The sequence below is a fragment of the Haemaphysalis longicornis genome, unplaced genomic scaffold (assembly GCF_048455015.1).
Source record: "Haemaphysalis longicornis isolate Haplotype H1 unplaced genomic scaffold, Haemaphysalis longicornis Haplotype H1 scaffold_125, whole genome shotgun sequence".
NCBI lineage: Eukaryota > Metazoa > Arthropoda > Arachnida > Ixodida > Ixodidae > Haemaphysalis > Haemaphysalis longicornis.
This window is the reverse complement of record NW_027526227.1, coordinates 237,847-261,558: the sequence shown is the minus strand read 5'-3', so window position 1 is coordinate 261,558 and position 23,712 is coordinate 237,847. Positions and strand designations below refer to the sequence as shown.

The following is a 23,712-nucleotide window of genomic DNA, read 5'->3' as shown; positions in this document are numbered from 1 at the left end:
CCGACTGACATTATCTTACAAAGCTCCAGATCTTGTATCTGCTCCTTTGATACCGACTTCTATCTTTCTTCCTGTTATAAAAGGTAAAGAACAGGTCATGTCGTGGACGCTAGTTTTTTTGGTATTGGTGGCTAGTCCTCGGAATTCGCCCTGCGAAAATCAGACAGGCGCTTGGGGCGGGCGTATAAAGACGGGGAGCGTTTATCCAGACCAAACGATTGAATGGGAAAGACGTTACAGCGGAAACTACAATACAGTAAAGAAATTGTATTCCAAAAATACTCTATGATAAGACCCACATGGTTGTTGAAGAGGGAAAAATTACCCGGAGTTCCCAGTTAGTTTACAAATGTGTCCGTTAAAGATACATCACACGTGGGCTGTTGACGTCGATGAATTCGATGCTGGTACATTCCCGGTTGTCAGCGACCTCGTCTAAGGGACACGGAGTGAACAACGCTCACAGCCGAGGCCAGCAATTTATTGCGCGCTCGACGAGCTGCTCACTCAACTTTTTGCCACCCCCTGACACGCTTGCCTTCCCTAGGGATCCACTCTTTTACACTTAATGGCCAGCGGTTATCTTACCATCGCACTACATGCCCTGTCCGTGCCAATTTCGTTTTCTTAATTTCTACTAATATGTCGTTAACACGCCTTTGTTCCTTTACCCACTCCGCTCTCTTTTTCAGAACCCCGGCTCATTCCATTCCGTCCCGCTTCTTGACCCAGCCTTGATCTTATCGTCGTCGTCTTGTCTCACGGCAGTTTAACGAGTATGCTTTGGCTATTTTGCTGGTTTTCTCGCGGCGACATCTTGCAGGTAAATACCCACCGAACCAGATTGTTTAACTTGGCTTTTACATGTTCGTATTAACCTTCCTCGTCATACAACCCTGTCTAAACTGAAACACGCCACCACGGCTCTTTACTTCATTTCACTATCGTTCAAAGCCGACCGCTAAAAGGCAAGCGAAACTTTAAAGAGACAAATGAGATCTGAATTTCCAAAGCTCTGTCTACGATGACTTCACACCTGAAACGCCCCCACATATCTGTAAGAACATTATCGTTGTTTTGCAAATGAGGGACAATAGCAACCATTGATCGATCTCACTTCCCGGAACACTCATTCGCCTGTGCAGCTTCGAGATTTGCGGATGCTTAAACAAAACGGGGAGAAGAAAGCGGGTAACAAATAGGAGTAAACAAAACGGGGAGATATTCTACATCTCCGTCCTAAACTCGACATTCACAACCTATACCCGCGATAGAATCAAGTCTAACAATCAATTGGTGTAAAGACAAGACAAAGTAAAGGACCCCAAACCGCAGGCACTGACGAACAGCTGAGCGCTTTATAGCAGCAGAAACATATATATATATATATATATATATATATATAGTAAGGAAATGAGGGGCTCGTTGAGGAAATACAGAAAGAAAGGTCAGCAGTCTACAACGCCAAAGGAGGCATAGGTGTGTGCTTAGGCTCTTTTCTTTTTCACTACGGTTAATGAAGTAAACATTTTTTTTAATATACAAGAGAAAGAAAGAAAAACACGCGCCCAGAGTGGGGACCGAACCCACGCCTTTCGATTACATGTCGAATGCCTTACCAATTCGGCTATCTGGGCGACTGTGTTCTCCTTCACTTTCTGGGCTATTTATATTTACTAGAAGTGTATCTGACGCTTGAGGGTGGTAGCCAGCGCCACTCTGACTACACGGGGAGAAGGGGACCTTCTTTTCAACCCCCGCGGCGTGACTCAAACGTCTACAGCCTGTCATGAGCGGGTAACTGGCGGGAAGCCCTCTTATGCTACCTAAGCATCAAGACTGCTGACCTTTCTTTCTGTATTTCCTCAACGAGCCCCTCATTTCCTTACTATATTATTCTGCGAAAGCGTAGCGAGGGTCTCGGTTCTGGCAGCCTTGATGCTTAGGTAGCATAAGAGGGCTTCCCGCCAGTTACCCGCTCATGACAGGCTGTAGACGTTTGAGTCACGCCGCGGGGGTTGAAAAGAAGGTCCCCTTCTCCCCGTGTAGTCAGAGTGGCGCTGGCTACCACCCTCAAGCGTCAGATACACTTCTAGTAAATATAAATAGCCCAGAAAGTGAAGGAGAACACAGTCGCCCAGATAGCCGAATTGGTAAGGCATTCGACATGTAATCGAAAGGCGTGGGTTCGGTCCCCACTCTGGGCGCGTGTTTTTCTTTCTTTCTCTTGTATATTAAAAAAAATGTTTACTTCATTAACCGTAGTGAAAAAGAAAAGAGCCTAAGCACACACCTATGCCTCCTTTGGCGTTGTAGACTGCTGACCTTTCTTTCTGTATATATATATATATATATATATATATATAGAGAGAGAGAGAGAGAGAGAGAGAGAGAAAGGATAAGATAGAAGAACCAAAACCTAAAAACAATAAAACCGGATATCACAATGACATGCGATACCCCCGGACAAAAACATATTCCCCTACGTGAATTTATGGCGTTCGACGTTCACGACAAGTATACTATTTCCTTCTGCAGAAGTGCAACCGACGTCTCGCTTGCACACGCGTTTCCTTTCTTTTAAAGACGATGGTCTTTCTTGGCCTATTTTAACCCAGAAATTTTAACCCAGGGGTGGCGAGGCTTGTCAAGTGGTCTTTAGGACTGCTTTTTTCTTGCCGCCCTCAGTTTTTTGTTACCCTGTAGCATAAAACTGGAATAAAGTATGATTGATTGATTCATTGAATCATGGTCTGTCTGTCTGTCTGTGTCGGTCTGTCTGTCTGTCGGTCGGTCGGTCTGTCCGTCTGTCTGTCTGTCTGTCTGTCTGTCTGTCTGTCTCTCTGTCTGTCTCTCTGTCAGTCTGTCTGTCTGTCTGTCTGTCTGTCTGTCTGTCTGTCTGTATGTCTGTCTTTCTGTCTGTGACTCGATTCAGCCACCATTGCCAAAGATAGACATTGCGCAATAGTCTGATATACTCACAGCCAGACGTAAAAGTCCAAGCGTGGTTTATATGTTCGTACTTGCCATTTTGTTGAACAAGAACAATACATTACGCAAATATAAGACATGAAATTAGTAGACAAGGCCTATTTATAGTTTTCCTTTATTAGAAAAATCATGGATAGTTGGTTTTTCTATACCAAATGATATTCTACATCTACTGCAGAAAACCACCGCCTGCTGTTGCCTGCGCCACATCCGGGCGGCAAATGAAAAATCATGCAGCAACTGCAGCGGAAGGTTCCACTAGCTAGGTTCCATGTTCTACTTGGAACGCACGTAGAGCCAGGCCACGCGTGTCTATAAACCTTGTTGTCGGCCGCCTCTATTCCCGTGCGTCTTTGCTGTACTGCAGCGCTGGTATTGAGGAACCCGGCCTTTAGCTGTGGAACGCGGTAAATTCAAATCGCCTTGAGCAAACCCTTACTGGGTTTATCTTGGGATGAGCGCGATGGTGCAGGAACCGCATGAGATTTCAGCGGGTAAGCAAAGGGGGGCATTTCCTTGGCAAATGTGTACAAATACTATCGCAATTGGACGACATTTGCAACGAAAGGATCAGATACGTGGTGAATGTTTGTTTTCAAGGGCTCCAAAGATTTCCCGCTCGCTCTGTCCAGGGTACTGTGCGTGGATCGTGCAGTTATTTAACGGTGAAGCGCAGCCGCCGGAAGCGCAATGTGTAGCCAAGGTGCTACTTGTCGACCTTACATTGTACGAGTGCTCCCTCAGACGATCTTTTAGGTAGCGGCCTGTCTTCCCGATGTACGTACGCCGACTCGACGACAATAATATTTCGTAACCGACTTTGTCAACACTGTCGACATAGCGTGTCCGATGCTTTTAAATGCGAATGCATTTATTAGTCGGGGGATGTCTTGCGTCCATCGAGCGGCGTGCGCCTGCATTCCTCCAGCGCGAGCGCACGTGAGCGCGCGCCTCGTATTTCTGCCTTCGTCGTCGTCGTCGTCGTAAATGCGAATGCATTTCTTAGTCGGGGGTTGTCGTGCTCCGTCGGAGTGCGCCCGCAGGTGTTATCTCTCCGTGCTCAATGCCGAACGCATGCGCTTGAAGCGAGCTGTACTAGTTTGCTCGAAGCGGCAAGGACGGCGAGTACTGCGGTGTTAGTCTCGTGTCTAACGTGTATGGGAACTTGATATCGCACGCCGTTCCCACGTCTCCCGTTCGAGACACGTCTCCGTACAAGGACTTGTACACCCTTGCCTACACCGGAGACGGAGTCTTTGTGGTGACCGTGTACCTCGCGCCCAACCTCGCTCGAGACGCCGTTGCCGCGCAGCTGGACGCGGCTATGGAAAGTGCGCGCGTGCGCTCCAAACCCTCTTACCCCATAGTCTTGGTTGGTGACTTCAACATTGACGTGCGCAAGAAGAGTGGCGAGTGGCTGGTCGAGTATATGCATTGTCTCTCTGCCGGCTTCGACACGTGCCCCACTACCATTCACGGGAGTTGCATTTATCTGGTCTTTACGCGAAACTGTGACGCGCGTATGCTTCTTAAAGACCCTTTGACCGTGCACTTTAGCGATCACAAGGCAGTGATTGTGGCCGTCAGGCACAACGATAACACAAACAGGTGATGATGAATAAATGATTACGTTCACACTCTCGTCATTAATTACGCCATTACTCGCAACACACTCATCGGTGCACCCAATGCATTCGCATTTCTGCACGACTCCCTTCGGGGAGGTGCGGGGGAATTTTTTTTTAAGCATGGGCTCACCTTCGTAGCTCTAGCGTTGGCACGATTCCACAATCGGCTCAGATTTTTAAGTCAGAGAATACGAGCCGTAAACGCGCCTTACAATCTTCTGAAGGGAGTGGCTAACACCGTGGACGTAAGGAATGACCGCTGTTTTTTGTCTCTCCTGCTGAAGGAACGTTTCCGGTGGTCTTGAGGAATGTTTACGCATCAACATCAATGCCAACTTGCACACGAGGTTGCTTGGGTATGCGTCAAACTTCAAATGATGGAGCTGGGCATTAAAACTATGTTGCACTCGATGGGGAAAGGACCTGTGGAGAGCACTCCTAATAACTCCCATGGCAACTCCCCTCTTCATAAGGTAGCTGTGCGCTGAACCGAAGGGTAAAACACCACTTTGAGACCGGAGCGCGTATTTCCAGCAGGTGTGGTGATTGCTCAAAAGCCATAAAAATCCACGAACCTTAGCTGGCCATTAGAGGGAAATTCCATGGTCAATGTGAAAGTGTCAAAGGGCGTTTTGAACGTTCCAAAAATTTCCTCAGCTCCTTCGTTGAACGTCTTATTTTCGAGTTCAAACAACACCAGGAAGTCAACGAATCGAAAAGTCTTTTCTGCCTTTTCCGCTGTCTTCCTTCGTAGAACAGTGTACCAACTGGGCCTCCAGGAAACCCTTCTGCGATCGGTGTACTTTTTCAGTTAGTTAGTATGATGGCGGAACGTCACATTTGCCCGAATGGGACGTGCGACACAAACCACCACTGAAATTTGTCCTGTTGGCTGTCAAAAACAACAAGACAATCCGACCTAACATCCTGAAGACTGTCGCCAGCGTTTGCGGAATCTCCGTAAAGCAGATAATGAACAAGCGATGTAGTAGTAAGCTTCGAATGGGAGAAGAGTGTCGTAAAGAATACCGAGGCACATGACGCTGACAATTTTTCAGAGACAGGTGTCGCCGCAGATGACGTCCAATTTGGGGAAGAGCAGAACTACCAAAATAATATAGTCGCTCAGTAAAACACGGCCACCACGATGAGAAGATATCAAGGAACACTCTAATGCAAACCGTACCGAAGGATGGCATCACGCGCCGTTTAGGTGCGCAGCATACAAGAATTAAGGAAGTCACCGTGACTTCATCGTCAACAGACGGAAGGGTAGCCCTAAGCAAACTAACAAGGAAGACATGATAATAACCAGAGAAACAACAACATAACAACACCTACAGTAGGAACTTCAGATATTTCTGAGCCCTCTCCCAAGGCTTAATAATGGCAGTTGTGCAAGCTCGCAGTGCTGTGGAGTAGACGCCCGCAACACTACCAAGAACGTGCAAGCGAAGAGCAGCCTATTTAGTATTGCAAGCAACGAAAAGTTGCGCTAATTTTAATTCCAGAAGCAGGGTTAATGAAGGGCCTTCCTAATTCACGTAGTTCCTAGTTCACGGAGTTTTATTTGAAAGTATAACGCTCTTTGTTTTAGCCTAACCGCTTCACCCACACAAGACCTACTTGAATACACGTGTGTACCAAAGTATGCAATCTCTGTGTATTGAAGATCAATGTGTTGCAGTTTTGTGGTATTATTTCAGGGCGGGAAAGAGCCGTTTGGCTAAAAACTTATTGGTAAGCGAGTTTGTGGGGTGTGGGACCGTGATCACGAGCTCAACACAGTAGGGCGTTTTCTGCGGTGTGCCCGTGGTCGCATTGCTGGTTTGCCTGGCACTCCTTCGTTCAATTTCTTGGCAAAAGAGGAAGAAATGGTAAAGGCTGGAAAATTTGCCGACACTGGGTAGCAGTAAAAAGATATATTTCAAGCGAATGCTGTTTTATACAAGGGAATATGAATGCTGATCGCGTTAAACATTAGCAGAGTTACCACTTTGCCACACTAGTGCTTCAAAATTTCCGCGCGGATAACACTCAACGTTAAATCAAGGCGTGGACCTTGGGCTGGCCATTTTGGTCCTGAAAGATGTGTAATTGGTTGTTACGGTTTTTTTGTAGAGAAGAGAACAATTATAGTTTATTCTCCTAACAAAAGCGCGGTTATACAAAGGTGCTAACCAACACCTTAATTGTATGCCTGCCTCAGAGATTATTCTGATATAAAACACTCCCTAAGGTAGTGCTTTTTCTGGAAAGTACTCACAAGGTCCTTTAAATGTCATTATGTGCGCATTATATTCAAAACTTTATCAAACAGATAACAAAACTGCTGGCTTACTTTCGGGTGAGGAACCTGTAGCTGGTGGTTCCATTTCCGTACGGCCTAAGGAAGGAGGAAAAGCAAAGTCACAAAACTTTTCAAAGAAAAAACATTATCCATGTATGACTTTTTAGACAGTACGATTAGACAATATTTGCACAAAAATGCTTGGGTTTCAAAAAGTACGTACATGCATCATCTGGCACTGCTGCTGCTGGCGTTTCTGCAAAATAACCAAAATAGGAACCATCGTACCATAGACCACATCTTCAATTATACAAAACAACGTATCGAGTTTACTTAATACACGTGAGAAATCTTAAGGAGTGGAAATATCAAGTTAGAAAAAAAGCCACCAAAACGTGCTGAAACACAGGAGCTTATTCATTTTTCTCCTGTGATAACAGATGACACAAACAAAACCAGTCAATTTCTCATTGGCGAAATGTTTTTAAAGGTTCAAACTTGCTTATCAATACTTTAAGACTAAGCTTTTCCAGACACTGCCGATATATAGGTGAACAAAACACATATCTTGAAACCAGGCCATCTGAACGTGCGAGTTTATATAAAAGCTAAAATCATTTACTGAAAAAAATAAATCGCGGCGGGTTTTGTTTGTATTTCGGCGAAGTGTCGGCTCTATTAAAAGCAATATCAGGCATAAAACTACCGATGTGGTGTTTCAAGTACCTGTCTAATCAAATAAAACGTTTTTTTTTTGCATATTAAGTTTTAATACCAAAAATTGTACGCGACAGGTAGCGGTTTGCTTTAATTATATGTGATGATTCCAAGTTTTCCGTCGTCAGTAATACATTTAACAGTATATAATGAAGTATATGCAGACCGCAAAGGATATATTCTTCACTCGGATATTGATACAAAGAACCGAAGAATTGAAATATTAGCTTTATGCATAATCGGTTTCGCTGACTACACCTAAAATTTGTTTAAACGAGAGGTAAAGTAATCATTTATGCTTTCTTGGCTTACATGAATTACGCAAAGTCACCACCTTTCATAAATTTCTTACAGGATGTTATAGAGCCAACTTGTTTGAAAAGATTATGGTATGATTTTCAATAAACGTTTTTCGGTCCACTTACGTTAAGCCACGATAACGTACGTTTTCAAAACACGTACTATTCGCGCGACAAAATGTATGCTTCCTCCTCTATGTAACACGGCTTTGTTCCTCCTCTAGTTAATTGAACTGTATTCTATCTGAGGACTCAACACAAAAAATACAAAAGAGAAATCTTATACAATCTACACAAAGGTTTCGCAACAGAAAATTATCTGTATATTTTACTCACACTTATATTTCAATACTTACACTTGAAATTGTGGACATAAATGTCTTTCTGCATCATCATTTTTATTATCACTATTATCAGCAAAGATAGCCTGTTTACGTGCGCTGCTCGACATAGCCTTTCCCTGTTTACCTTACAACGCTTCTGCCCTGAGCCTTCCGAGTCAATTTCCTGACTCCGATGTTCCTCTAATGTTTTGTTCATCAATTTGTTCGCCTGCCCCTCTTTTTACACCCCCCTCTTGATATTCATTCCGCAACCCTCGTTGCCCGAAGGTTGGCAGTTTGAATCACGTCATGGGCAGCCCAAGTCAATTTTTTTTCTCTTCAGTTCAAAAGTGATATCTTCTCCACGAAATTGTTTCGTTACCCAATAAGCTCATTTATTTCCCCTAAGTGTTACACCAGTCATTTTTTTGCTCCATTTCGCGTTCAGCTGACCTAAGACTGCTTTTTAGTAAGGCCCGAAGTTTCTCCTCGTATATTGCCAGTGCAAAACACATTGTCGGTAAATATTTGATGTTTTGAATAATGCTAGCTTATTTAACATTATGAAGAAATGCTTGCCGAGTCGGCGGACGGTAATTTCTGTAGTGCACCGACCTTTTTTTTCTTGTGGTTAGGATTAGCACTGAGAACGTGCTCAATGTACTTTTAGGAAATATATAGACGTAACATCCTTCCACTCCCTTTATTGTGCGGTCGGTGTTGCACAAAGTGTTAGTAGGCAATTTTTGTCTTCGCAATGGGTAACTATTACTTGATTGCTATTAAACTTCCTCTTTTGTCCAGCAATAACAAGTTTTCTCCCGCGTTTCATGCACAGAAGTCATTCGTTTTAATTTTCCGTATCAATTTGAGCAACTCCGGCACCCACTTTTATTCGCCTGACTCAGCAGCTTTTTTCTTCTTACGTTTCATGATAGTTCCCTCATTTTCTGAGAATCGTTTTCTCTTTGATTTTGACTTGCTCCTTCTCCTAAAATATGTTGAAAATTAGTCCGAAAGTTATCACTAATTTGTATACGTTTTCCTCCAAAATCGAGGCGTCCAAGTAACATAAATAACGACTTAGAAGTGAGTGCAATATAAAACCAAAAACGCGCTAAGACGTATGGTTACCACAAAGTTGAAATCGTTTACATTGCTTCCTAAACAGTAAGTTGCACGACATAAGAAATATTCAAGACACCCAATAACGCTAATATTGAAAAAAAAAATTGGTGTTGTAATGTTATGGCTGTATAAAGTTATGTATCTTTCTAGAATTTGACAACAAATGTTTTTTGCGTTTTGCTATACCTGTAATATCTGTCGTTTTATTCGGCACGACAGTGCATGCCTCAACCCCGGAGGGCAAGTTCGGAAAGGGGTTCGGGGCAGTTACATTCTTGAATTGCCTCTCAAGATGTAAACATCGGCACATTTACCACAACCTATTGCAGTATTGCTATACACGCAGATCTAATTAAACAAACACCGAAAAATGTCAAAGAAAGAAGTGGTGGAATGGTCACACAATAGTACTGAAGGGAACACCAGAGTAAAAACTTCATTTGGGGAACAAAAACAAACGACAGCATAATTATTTAAACAACATTTTAACACACAACGTACGTGTCAAAAACGTGTGCGAATAAATATCCGCTAAGCAAACTTTAGGACGAAAATGTTCATATTGAAAACTGAAAACAGCCTAGCCAGGCACGAGAAATGCATTCGTATCTCGGATAATGCGGCAACGAGAAAAACAACAAAATTACCTGGCAGATGTCGTAGCATACACAAATAGTCTCCTAATTGCTATCGGCGCTTACATAGGAAGTAGGAAGAATGTTGACATAATTGATGTACTACTGGTAGTTTATAAAGCGACTCATGCGAGGGTTAAAATAAACGCAGGGATGTAAAGGAGCCTAGCGCAGCAACCGCCACCCTAATAGATCCCGTGCAGCTAATTCTCTAGGATATAATAAATGCAAGCATGACTTGAAGTAGATGTTGCCAGTCACGTTCGAAACACTTCACTTAATGTTTAGCAACACAAAAGGTTTGATAAAGCCAACGTGCATGAATAGAAAGGCAAAATTGGCTTCTCATGTACTTCCCGTCCAATTCAGAAAACGACAGAAAGGCGAAAACAAAAACAAAAATGTAACGAAATGCAGTGTTATTTATTTTTAATAAGTGTAACCAGCTGAGGTAGGCGCAGTTTAAGGAATGCACGAATCAAGACATGCGTGTTTGTTGTTATTGGTAAGATTTTCTTGTCAATTAGCTGCGTGAAACTTGCAAGGCCAAGAATTTTATTCCTGCAAAAATATATCCTTCACCGTTTTCCTCTCGCGTAGAGCTTGTCTCAGTGTCTGTGTAACAATTCGACCCCAACCACTCTACGAAGCAGAAAAGTCGTCCTGTCGCATCGGGTCATAAGTCGGTTACGTTGAAATCCCCCCAACGCAACGGGCACATCATCGTTGACCGAACGAAGCCTGGATGATCTTGCAAACCAGCCATTGCCGCTCCCCAAAAAATTGGCCGCGTATCTGCTCCTTTTGTTGAAAATGCCGTCAAAAGACGATAGTCTTTATCTGCTTTTGCGAAGTAAATGCCACCCTTCGCTTTCCCGCTCACCTCTCATGTTGTTCATTTTGCTACGTGCTCCTCCCAAGGTAAAGACGCCAAAGGTTTGCTTAAATCATTTTAAATTTCCCGCATTCCACTGCTCCAAACCGGGTGTCTCGATGCGAATGCTGCCGTACGGCGAAGACGCGCGTTAATCCAGGCGCCCTACTTTAACGTTTATAGAACCGCGTTTCCCTACTCCACGTGCGTTGCAAGCGGAACGTGGAACCTATCTAGTGGAACCGTGCGTAACTGTTGCCGGTGATTTGTTAAAATGGGGCCAGGAGCTATAGTGGCGTGGGCGACACCAGGCGACGGCGGAGTGAATTTTTTTCTGCCGTTGATGAAGTATTTAATTTCGCAAAAGTCAAGCATGTTTGATTTTTTATAAAGGAACACTGCCAATATCACTTCTGTATTGATTTGTTGTCTCATATTTGCGTAATGTCTTGTTCTTCTTCAACAATGTTGACAGGTATGAACATAACACCGGACCTAGACGGGTAGATTTAGCTGTGACTATATAAGGCTATTGCGGAGGCATTGTTTTGCTTAAGCCGGGTGGCTGAATCGAGTCGCAGACAGACAGACGGACAGACAGACAGACATACAGACACACCAAAATTTCTGGGTTTAAGTAGCCCAAGAAAGACTATCGTCTTTAATATTCCTCGTTTCTCTTTTCTGAAAGCAACACCTCCCCCACTAAAAAGTGATATTTGCTGCACTTAGCAACGTCCTCAAAATGCATCAGTCGAACCGTGTTATCTGTTTAGCGAGGAGGCGCTGGCTTTAAAAACATTATATTGAGGTCCACACAACTTAATTACGGAGGTTTTAGTTTGCCGTTTAAAAGGCAAGCTGTCGAGCAAATCTTCCGTGCATGGTTTTGACCGTTTAAAATTCCAAATCTAGCCCTGCCACTTGAGCTTGGGAAGGAGATCGTGTTCCCCGCGGCGACAGCCCGACACCTAAAAAACGAAGAAAAGGTCGAGCGCTCGTGTGGGCGTCGCTCACGCCGACCGCGCAGCTTCCCCGGAGAAGATTTGTCGAGGAGCACAAAATATCCACATGAGGAGAATGGCCTAAAAACTACGGAGTTCGCCGTAATCGTGATAACATTTGCTCGCAACGAGAAAAACTGCACCGTTCACCGTAATCGTGACGAGAATTCCTCGGGACGAGAAAGACGCGTCAAGCATACGTCCCTTTAGGGTGATGTCCAATGATTTTCCATTCCAAAAAAAAGCGACGGAAGCTCGAACTTATTTTTTTAATTTATTTCTTTTATTTTTAAATACTGCCGGTTTGACAGCCCAAGCAGGAGCGCATAAGAAACGCACAAAATACAAGAATAGGCAAGTCACAACTGTGTGAGGAATACTACAAGGTATAAATGTAAAAAATAACATATTTGACAAGCGCGAGGCATCAGCTAAGCACAGTGGCATTTGGGCTAAAGCAAGAACACTTGAAAATGTTGGTTTAGCAAAAAATGGGGTTAGGTATTTGTCATTGGTGTGAAGAGTTTTGATTGAAAGTACATTTACGTACAAACTGATATCTAATCCCAGATTTTTATTTACCAACTGGTGCAGAAATTCGAAGCGAACATATTTGCGCCCTGTTTCAAGAGTTTGGTTGTTATTCGTGTTCATTAGTTGGAGATACGGTATCAAGGCGGTTATATTTGGAATAGATAAAACCTACCGCTCTTCTTTATATTTTCTCGAGATTGTAGTTAACATTGGTGTACGAATTACAAACTGTGCAAGCATATTCTTATTTAGGTCTTATGAGGGTTGTGTAGGCCAGGTTTTTAACAGGACAGGGAGCATCTTTAAGTTTATGGCTCATTTAACATAACTTACGGAAGACTGAAGCGGTAGTGTTCATTTATATGAGTATTCCAGCCTAAGTTGTTAGTAATTATAACAGCGAGATACTTACAGTCCTTAACCTCAGCTAAGGGGTTGTTGGAAATCATGTAGCAAAGCTTGAGGGGACGAGATTTATTGCTAATTCTAAGATAAACTGATTTTTCGTATTTCTCATATCCCATTGCGCGCACCACGACAGAATACGGTTAAGAGATGAATTTAGGCCTGTCTGGTCATCTAAAAAGTGAATGTTATTAAACAGAATACAATAATCGGCGAACAGACGTATTTCTACAGGTTGAGGAACATCGAAAATATCATTACAATAGATAAGAAAAAGTGTTAACCCCAGTTCGCTACCCTGTGGAACAATAGAATTAACTAAAGGACATAGGAAATGCGGTTATTAAAGTTGGCGTACTGCTTACAGGTAGTGAGATAGAAAGAAATCCATGCTACAAGGAATGGAGGAATCCCTATTACACGTAGCTTATTAATTAGTTTATCATGTGGAATGCCGTCGAAGGCCTTACTGAAATAAAAAAATGACAACCTGGCCGCTTTTATCCAGAGTGGAAGCAAGAGAGTGAACTACTGTAAATAGTTCAGGAACTGTAAACAGGCATTTTCGAAATCCGTGCTGGAAAGGGGTCAATATTGTGTGCTGGTCCAGGTAATCAGAAATAAAAGTTGCAACAATATGTTCAAGAAGTTTGCAGGCTCAAGAGACTTTTGAATTAGGCCGATAGGTTGGAATGATAAGAGGGTCACGCTTATGAACAGCAACAACACGTGCTACCTTGAAGTCAGGAGGCAAAGTAGCTGATCTAAGGGATGCCTGGAATATAGGAACGAGGAACCTAGCCAAGGTTTCTGCATAACGCTGAAGGAAGGCGTTAGGTATACAATCGGGACGAGGGAATGATTTTGTTTTCAAACTAACAAGCATGTTCAGGACACCAGAATACGAGATAACTTGGGCGCTGGAGGAAAACAAAGCCTGATTATTTTCGACTGGCAGGGAAGAGTGTGAAAAACGCTGTGAGAGTAGATATTGAAGTGGTCTGCTATAACTTTGGGATCGGCTAAGAGGTGAACATTATGCAAAATGTGGCTAACTTTTTTTTCGGCGCACCAATAAAATTCCAGAATTTATGTGGGTTATCTTTTATTAGGCTAGTCAAATTAGTGTTATATTAGGGCCATTTTGCATGCTTAATTGCATGTGAAAGAGCTGCGCAAATGTCGGTAAGCGTAGGCGAGGTTTTGCATTTGCGACGTAGGCGTTTCAAATTGCTTTGGCGTTTCAAATGTATAATCCAGCTGGTTATCCATCGTGTACACTTAGCCGTTTTCTTAACTCTGCTAGAATGAAGTGGTCGATGCAGTGTAATGAGATATTGTTAAACGTCTCCCATATTATTTTGACATCATCGAGGGCAAAATCCAAAAGATTTTGTTTTAGATATACAACTATAGCTCTGTCATTTGTATGCGAGTAATCTTTAACATTTTTTAGCGAAGGCACAACCCGAGAGCTATTTCCATCTGAAATAAAAGATACCGTTACAACTTCGTGATCGAACATTCTGTGCTCCAAAGTGACGTCATAATCCAAAATAGAACGATGAAACAACACAAGATCGAGTAATGAACATGCGTTAGTGGTAGCCCGACTAGGCTGTTGCACTAGTTGAACTAGGTTGTTATCGAGCATAATGTCGAAAAGTTAACTCATGTCGGTTTAAGAATCAGCATGTCAACGGAGGCTTTTCCAGTCAATGCCCGGCAGGTTAAAATCATCCGCGATAATCAGTTTGTGGTGGTTGAAGTCTTTATTTGGATTTCAAATTTTTCTAACAAAATTAGGTTTCGAGTCAGGAGGATTATAAACGGCATTCAAAATAAAAACATGAATACTAGGAGTAACCTTGAGGCACAGACATTCAGTGCGCGGACATTGCGTCAAGAGAATGACGTCAAAATGTTTGTCAATATTTTGTTTAAAATAGCAACCCTGATGGAGTATGGGTTGTTGCTGCAGCAAAGCAGAAGCAAATAGGCTGCAATCATGGACCTCATCCGTCCTGCTTGTCGTGAAGCTTGCGTACAGCTTTGATACCTTCAAGTCTTCCGGGTTAGCCTGAGCTTCTTTTATTTTTAGTTATCCTGCGGCGCATTATCTGTCTAACAAACCCCACTCCCCTGTTTTCATCCCGATCAAGCCGCTTCACTCGGTGCCGCTACGGTGTGTTTGTTTTCGCCGGAGGCGACCTCTTTTTCACAACGGGTATTTGCCGCTATCTTTTGAGTCTAAGTACACGCATTGAAGCGGTTGTTGGTTGATTCGCGCACGTGGGGGCTTGGAAGAAGAAGGAGGCTGCGTAAACGGGAAGCTGTAGTTTTCGTGCCCTCAGTCAAGACATGACCTGTTGCACTGCCACGAGTCTTACCCGTGCACGTACAACACCCACTGCACCCTATCTGGAGTGAGGTTGAGCGGATTGGGCTCTGTGTTACACAGAGGGTAATACGCCTACAACGCGAGAGGTAAGCAGACAGCCCCATCTTTGTTCGCGAGAATAAGGCTGGAGGCCTTCTGTATTTAATTCAGGTAAATGAATTGAAAATTTGCTCAATCAGAAATTACATACAATCTTGGTTTCTTTCGTGCATTCCGTTGAAAGTGTCCAGCTTTTCACGACATCCATTTTCGCAGAATTAAAACGCACTATTTTTTAATTCCTTTCAGCTTCTCAACACACAATCTCTGAAAGATGCATTCGGAAAATTCTTATCTCTATCTGGTTTTGAGAAAATTTCTGAAAAAATTTAAAGCCGTATGGCAACCAGCTGTATTCTCCCCACATTTATGTGGGTCATGTCGAACGGGGACCCCGCCAAAAACTAGTTTCAACTCAAAACGAATCCCTCAGGCATGAAGCACTGCTCGTAAGCCACCTCTAGACATGGATTACAAACGTTACGTTCAGTTGTCTATCAGAACGACGAACATGGTACACAACACGCGCGCTCGACTCAGCAGGTTCTCGGTACGCTGCATCTCAAGTGTTGTTTACATTCATGGTTTATTTTGTACCAACAAAGAATGATTGCGTTCTGTCTGACAACACCAGTCTTGCAGCACCGGCTTGAGAATAACGTGCACCTTAGAAGCCGCTCTAACCATTGGGTATGCTGAAAAAAGCCAGGCGGATTGCCGAGTTACTTGACAATTATATTGCGTTAGCTACGGTGCTAAATAACGATAAAGAACCCGGCGCTTACGTGTTTGTGATACGAGTACCACATTTACAAGTAGTTATTTTGTGGTATGAGCAACACTTACAGTGTGAATACCTGTATGAAGGATAGTTATGCTTGAGGACAGGCGATATTTGCGGGAGGCATCTATGCTGACGTGTAGTACTCGTAGGTGTAACATGGGCTGAGTGCCCGTTTCCACTCACGAGTGCATGCCCTTTCGGTTTCCCCCTAGTATGACTAAGGACTAGAACTTTTCTCTGGGACAGCCTTTGGTAGGTATTGTTACGTGGTGGAAAAGCAGATGGCACAAGCTATGTTTAATGATGAAGAAATGAATTCGAAGGTGAAAGCACCTATTTACAAAGCGGCGACAATGGGGCACGCCCTGCAGGGCCCCGATCAGTGCTTCTACATTGTCGTCATCATCGTCGATAGTGACCCATGGTTCCGATGGGAATTATCCGCCATGGCCTCTGACATCGCCCCGTTCTCGAGAACCACAGTCCCCGCACAGTACTAAGTAAGCTAAAGATTGGATGCGGATGAGCAATGCGATGAAAATATACACTGACAAATTGCTAGTCACCACGCATGACCACCGGTACGTCGACGATTCCTGACCCCATAACCACAATGTATTCAGTTGCGATGCAGTTTTCAACGTTCTGGAATCATGTCGAAAAAAAGGGCGAGGAACACGCCTCCAACATGTCTCGGCATGGCTGTCTCGGCTGGTCTCCATTCAGGTCGATCTGGGCTGAGGATATGGGGCGGAAAACATCGTCGTGTTCTGGTTTCGGAAAGGTTCGGACCGCTCGGCGTGCTTTCATTATCCTAGGTTGCTGCGCCCACGCGGGGGCATTGCAAAGCAGGGGCCCAAAATGGGTACGAACCCGCACACTCCACCAAATGTTACGTGGGGCAGAGTAGATCACATGAACTATGGTTTATGATACAAAAAATATGTTCACAAGGTGAGCCTGAGCGACCAAAACTTGGCCTGAGCTTGCTGTGTCTCCGCACACCGCTTCTACCTCGCCGTCATCATTGTATATGGCGGACCTAGGCGCCGTGGGATGGCCCGTCAGGGCTCGTGACAATTTCATCGGTATTGCTAAGGAAGTGTAACATTTGTCATACACAACTGAATATCGTCCTCTCTTGTTATCTGGCATTTCTCTAAAAATATACATAGCCACATAAACTTACAAGCTTTGAGAAAAGTAATAAAAATGCATATTTTCACCATGTTTGCATGTATGTTTCACAAGCATAGAGATTTGAAGTCATGTTGTGGAAAGGGGAATTTTGGGACATATCAGGGTAGCTCTTCACTTTTTGCACCAGCGAAGAAAACTGTTAGCTTCACTGTAAAGCGCAGGTGCTAATCAACACCAACAGGATGGATGCTCCGGCGCATAGCGCGCGCAGAACCTCTCTTTACGGGGAGGAGATTGCAATATGCTGGGTTAGAGCGGTATAAAACAGATTAAAACAAAGTGGGATAAAAGTGGCATTTTTACATGAACAACTTTATAGGAGAAAGATCTTAGTATTCAACCCTTGCAACGAACTCGGCGGTGTTGAACTAGCCTGAGGTTAAGGTAAAGCATAGCTGGTTAAAGACATTTTAGGACCCCGTCGGAAGAATTTTATAGAAGAAATGAAGCGAACGTTTGAAGTGTAACATGCTTTTTTACGTACCTAAATTGTCAGCAGCACACACGACGGCATCTGTAGTAAGACCACGAAGAAAACAGTTTAGGTACACGAAGTGTTTAGAAAAAAGCTGAGCACGAAGGCAGAGTGTATTAGTTAGAGGTAGGCTTTTGTGGGAAATGTATATTCTGTAATGTCACAAAACCAATATATCGAGGTTTCTTAGGACATCTAGAAACATTAAGAGCCTAACCAATTTACCGAGATTGAGTGTTTATGTGCCTTGTGGTGATTTTAGTTCCTGTTGTGCAACGGGGAATTTAGGGGATATTAGGGTAATTCTTCACTTTTGCACCAGCGAACAAAACTGTCAGCTTCACTCTAAAGCGCAGGAGCTAATCAACAGCAACCATTTACACATCATTTCCATAAGGGTTATTTCAGCTGACTAATGCGGAGCTCTCTGTGGCCACGTGGATGTCACGGAACCTTCGGGCGACCACTGATGCCCTAGCGCGAGGCCGTTTCCTGCTCAGGTGTTGTGCAGGTGGGCTCACCACTCTAACAGGTACGACGTAAGCTGAGCGCTTGAAAGTCGTCCTTTCTCCTTCAAACCGGGCCACGTGACAGACCGAGGTCTCCATGGAAAGGTTTTCGAACTGCTCGGGTGTCCTGCTAGCAGGTCATCACGATCGCAGCTGCAAAGTGCCACCAGAAGTGCGTTGGGATCATCACCTTGAATGGTTGAATAGACCCCTCGTAGCGGCGATACATTTCAACGCAGGCTCATCATGGTAGGCCAGGCGCATATCGTCGGCATGGCCTGCAGTGAAAGCACCCCACGGTATCCCTGCTCCCATTGAACACGGCCTTAGGAAAACGTACTCTTGTGAAACTCCGGTTGCTCTGTTCACTCATAAACTGTCCACTTTTCTTGACCAGTCCTCTACTACTGATTGCATTTTCCTTGACTTTTCCAAAGCACTTGATAAGGTGTGTGGCAAATTATTATTGTTTAAACTGCACCAGCGTAACCTCGATTCCAACATTTATTTTGTCTTGCGTTCTTCCATTCCAACGGATTTCAGTTCGTGACCGCGAATAATTTTAACCCTGAGCTAACACGTTTCCACTTCGCTGGGTCTCAAGGCTCAGTGCGTGTCCTGTTCTTTTCATTATTTACCTTAACGATTTCTCTTCTTTGGTTAATTCTGTATGTAGTTATTCACCGACCACTGTGTTGTGCACGGAAAAATACCTTTTTGCGATGGCATAACCGTCTTGCAATCCGATATTGACGTTTATATTTTCTTGTGCGAATCTTGGCTAATGAAACTGAACGCTACAATTTGCGGGCATTTCCATGCCACCTGAACAGCTCACCATTTACCTACCTACGTAACTGACAACCTCCGTATATATAATGTGTCATCTTATAAATACCTTGGTGTTCATATTTTAGCGGATCTCGCATAGACAACTCATACAGAGTACGTAATTGTGAATGCTATCCGCACCTAAGGATACCGTTTTTAAAAGAGCCATGAAGACAAAATACAAGTTGGGTTTATTAGAAATACTGCTTACTCCCGATAACAATGATACCAATATCATCGCAATCTTCGAACAAATAACGGAGATATTAAAGAAAACGTGTGAAGCAATCGCGACCCCCTAGCCAATTTCCCGCAACTTTTCTATGACGTCACGGAAACTTGTTCGTGCGATTGGCGGCCGCCTAACTGACCTGTCGCGACGACAGATGACTGGACGTCTGTAATGGGGCCTCTAGTTCCATTTGAGCGCATCACTTGAATGCTAACGTGCAGTTAACGCACTGAAAATTATGTTTTATTGTTGGCCCCTATGACGTCATTCTTGCTCATAACACGTCACTGTGGCGCAAAATTTGAAAGTTTTTAAATACTTCTTGCTTTTTTTTCGTTAAAAAACATCTTTTGTGGCTGTAATGGAGCTGAGTGAGATACTGAATCCTAGTTCTTTCAAATTAAACAAAGTTGTATTTTCTCTTCATGGCTCCTTTAAAAGCTCCTGCACACTGTTGTACGGAACGGTGTTACAAGGAACGGCGTTCCTGGAACTAGTTCCTTTTTGGAGGAACGGAGGAACGCCACCGTTTCATTAAGTGTCGGTGGAACTGTAACGGTAACTCGTTAGGTTTTTGAAGGAACGGCAGGAACGGCGTTCCTGCCGTTACATCACTAGGATTTGGCTGTTTGTGATGCCAACTCTCGAGTACAATAATCCACAAAGCGCTACTGCGTTTCTCTTTCTATAAGATTGTCAGTTTGCCCACCCTTCAGCCGTACGTGCTTCCACGAAGGTCAAAGGCAGATGAATAACCACGAAGCAGGCCGGAGCTTGTGCTTGCTTTCATGCTGGTTGCTTAGGCGGCGTTCGACGGGTGAATAGCGTAGCCGCGAGAATGCTTTTCACCCTTCAGCATTTGTCTGGGGAGGCCAGAATGCGCGTCTGGCCGATAGAATTGTTCCCTGGCGGGGAAAGAATAGAGAGTTTTAGCAGTCCGTCCGGTCTGTCGTATGCGTTCTTACTGGGTTGACCGGGACTCGGCTGCGCAATTGGGCATTCGTCGCGGTAGGGAGATTAGTTCCGCGGGCCTGCCTTCGCCATGTCCGTGCCTCCACACCCTTCCTACTCGCCCTTCCGCGCGCTCACAAGTAGACCGGTCCGGGTCAACCCGGTAACAACGTAGCCAACGAAACGGACGGACTGCTAAACGGGATCTGGACATTTCGGTGTCGGACATTTAGGTCAAGAACGTTTCGGTGTGGACATTTCTGTGCACGACGTCTTCGCCCAGACATTTTCAGTGAGGGGATGTCTCAGGCATTCTTTGAACATTTTGGCTTTAATATGGTAATTTCGCGACTTGATATGATTTTACGTTCGAGACTTGTGCTTGCGCCGCCGTTCGTGGAAATGAACGCTAAACCCTGGCGGAGAATTGCCACGTGAAACCCGATTTCTGTAGTAGATGGTGAAAATCAACGTTGTTTATTTGGATCCGTTCAACCATTTCTTGTTATTTTAACATTCATGTGAACAACCCTAATAATTTAAGTGTTACCAAGGAGCTTTCCTTTCACTTCACCCAATGGTGCAAGACGCTGCCGCTTTTAGTCTATTCCTCTGCCCCCCCAACAAAACTTCCTCGAAAAAAAAAACCGAAAAACGACGTCGATTTAACGCGTGTGAATTTCGTTTTAATTATTCTCTCAAGCAATCTCGCCTTCGTTGTATTCGGTGTCCGTTCTACTTAAAACGAACAAACCAACGATCGCACTTGTGGTGGCGTTACTTAGGGGAGGGGAAAGCTGAGACGCGCCGGCAATCATCCCCCTAGGTAGAGAGAGAGGGGTGTCACTTGTGCTTCACCATTGCGTCGACTGGACTTTGAAATCTCGAAGACGACTGTTGCCGCTCTCGTCACAGTAGCCTATTCATTTTTTTTTCTGCTCCTGATAATGGGAGGAAGCGATGTATGCCTGTGGTGTCCGTGATATACGCGACTTGATGAGTTAATTCCCAAGGGGGCGACTGAAGGCGCAGAAAGAGCGATTCATGGAGTTGGGGCGCCGTCGGTATGACCGCGACGCGCGGAAGGGCGTAGCCAGCAAACGATACTGGTCATTGTGTTCTCAGCGGATTTTTGGGTGGCTTTTTGTGTCACATTATAGAGGTTTCGTGCGTTCATGGTGAATGTAAAGCTTTTTCTATGTCTTAACGCAAAGTGTTTTATGTCATTGTTCTGAAGGTATTACCTAATTCCTGCAAAAGCCTCCACTAAGAGGCCTGCAGTATGCTCTAAATAAAAAATAAAAAATCACTTCTAAATAAAAAATAAAAAATCACTGCGGTGACACTTCTAAGACCGTGAACTCCACCACGCCAGTAGGATTTTGAGGGGAAACCGAAAATAATATGGCTGAAAAAGAAATCTGGTCGAGATTCGAGCGTACAGGCGGGAGGTGTGAGGAGGGAAGGGTGCTAGAACAAAGAATTAAAATGTGGTAAATGTAGGCTTGTAAATATTAAACGAAGGTTGGTTGTCCCGAACACAATGGGTGGAATTGTTATGCACAACCGGTGCGCGCTTAATCAGCATTTAGGACGTTAGAACCTGCGGCTGTTTTCCAAAAGGCCCGTTTTTCCTCCCCGACAATATCCTAGACCAGTGCTCGGGAATTCATTTTAGCAAGGCAGCCCTGCTTACGTAATACACTTCATAAGGTTTTCTTCATTCTGGGGGGCTAGCTAATGTTTGTTACGTTTTGAATATTGAGAGTGTGCATGTTTTTTATGTAATTTGAGGGTGTGTAATTTAAAAAAATATACAAAAGAGGCGGTACACCATCGTAAACAGCGGTTAATTGTCTTAGCTAAAAACAGCAACTATAAATTAACAACCTGTCTTTAATAAATTAAAAACCTGTGCTAAAGAATTCAATCGGCTGCATAACAGGTGTCCCCAGGAAGAGGTATTAAACAAAAATATATAAATGTAGAATTTCTAAAAATACCTGGCAAAGATCGAACATGGCATCAATCAAAAAATAAATCCACTGCTCCAGATTGTTTACCATAACCCACGTTAAGCGGAAATAAAAATATAACGGCTGTCGCAAACAGGCAAGCACCAGATAATTTGGTCACCGAAATGTCCCTACACCGAAATGTCCATACACCAAAATGTCCGTGCACTGAAACGCCCGTACACCGATATCACCGTACACCGATATGTCCCTACACTAAAATTTCCACACCGAAATATCCTGTACCGAAATGTCCTAGAGCCGTCTGGAGTTTGTTCGGTGTTCCCTGAAAAAATTCGCCTAGGAGCGTTGCTTTTGATTCACCTTATCTCCAAATAATGTGCTGCCGGTGGTGTTAATATTCGTATAATATACGTAGTTCGAAGTGAGTTTTAAATGTCTCACTTAATTTCGCCCCCGGATTATCCGACATTATAGTTTATTTAAAAACCTAATCGTAGCGTTAATGTAACGACACGTTTCAATTTTTCGAAGTGGAACTGGAACGCGTTCCTTTCGCAATAAAGGAACTTGTAACCGGAACTCGTTTCAAAATTGGCAAGGAAAGAGGAACGAGCTTTAGTTCCTATTCTGGAAGAACGTGTACAACACTGCTCCTGCATCAAGTAAATTACAAATGTACAAACATTATTTCGTTGAAGCTCGACAATGTGGCATCAGTGTTGGACCCATGTTACGATACTCTAACTCATTAACTAGAAATGGTACAAAATAACTCTGTTCGATTGATGTTTTCTAACTTTAATCGCAGTGCCAGCATAACTTCTATGAAAGGTAGTCTTCAACTGCCTTCATTATCTTGTCGCCGCAAACTTCTCCGTCTCGGTCTATTCCATAAAATATTTTATCACCCAACGCTACATCAGCTCGTTCTGCCTCCTTACTTTATCTCGACCCGCTTAGTTCATGCTATAAAGGTGGAATACCATCGTCTAGAACATATACATTTTCCAGTCTTTTATAGCCAATACTTAAAGGAGCCATGAAGACAAAATACAAGTTGGCTTTATTAGAAAGACTGCTTAGTCCCGATATCAATGATACCAATATCATCGCTATCTTTGAACAAATAATGGAGATATTAAAGAAAACGTGTGAAGCTGTGGCGACCCCCTAGGCAATTTCCCTCAACTTTTCTATGACGTCACGGAACATTGTTTGTGCGATTGGCGGCCGCCTAACTGACCTGTCGCGACGAAACATGACTGGACGTCTGTAATGGGGCCTCTAGTTCCATTTGACCGCATCACTTGAATGCTAACGTGCAGTTAACGCACTAAAAATTATATTTTATTGTTGGCCCGCATGGCGTCATTCTTGCTCATAACACGTCACTCTGGCGCAAAATTTGAAAGTTTTTAAATACTTCTTGTTTTTTTCGTTAAAAGAACACCTTTTGTGGCTCTAATGAAGCTGAGTGAGATGC

At 43.7% G+C, this 23,712-nt stretch overlaps 1 long non-coding RNA gene across 1 annotated transcript in view; it reads right to left on the bottom strand.

Annotated features, from left to right (window-relative positions):
- The window catches only part of LOC144163611 (uncharacterized), a 57,660-nt gene that overhangs the window by 24,516 nt on the left and 9,432 nt on the right, over positions 1-23,712 (bottom strand). The window contains exons 2-4 of the long non-coding RNA XR_013320952.1: positions 17,737-17,766; positions 7,133-7,165; positions 6,961-7,005 (exon numbers count right to left, since the gene is read on the bottom strand). This is a non-coding gene — a long non-coding RNA (uncharacterized LOC144163611). The remainder of the gene's footprint in view (positions 1-6,960; positions 7,006-7,132; positions 7,166-17,736; positions 17,767-23,712) is intronic.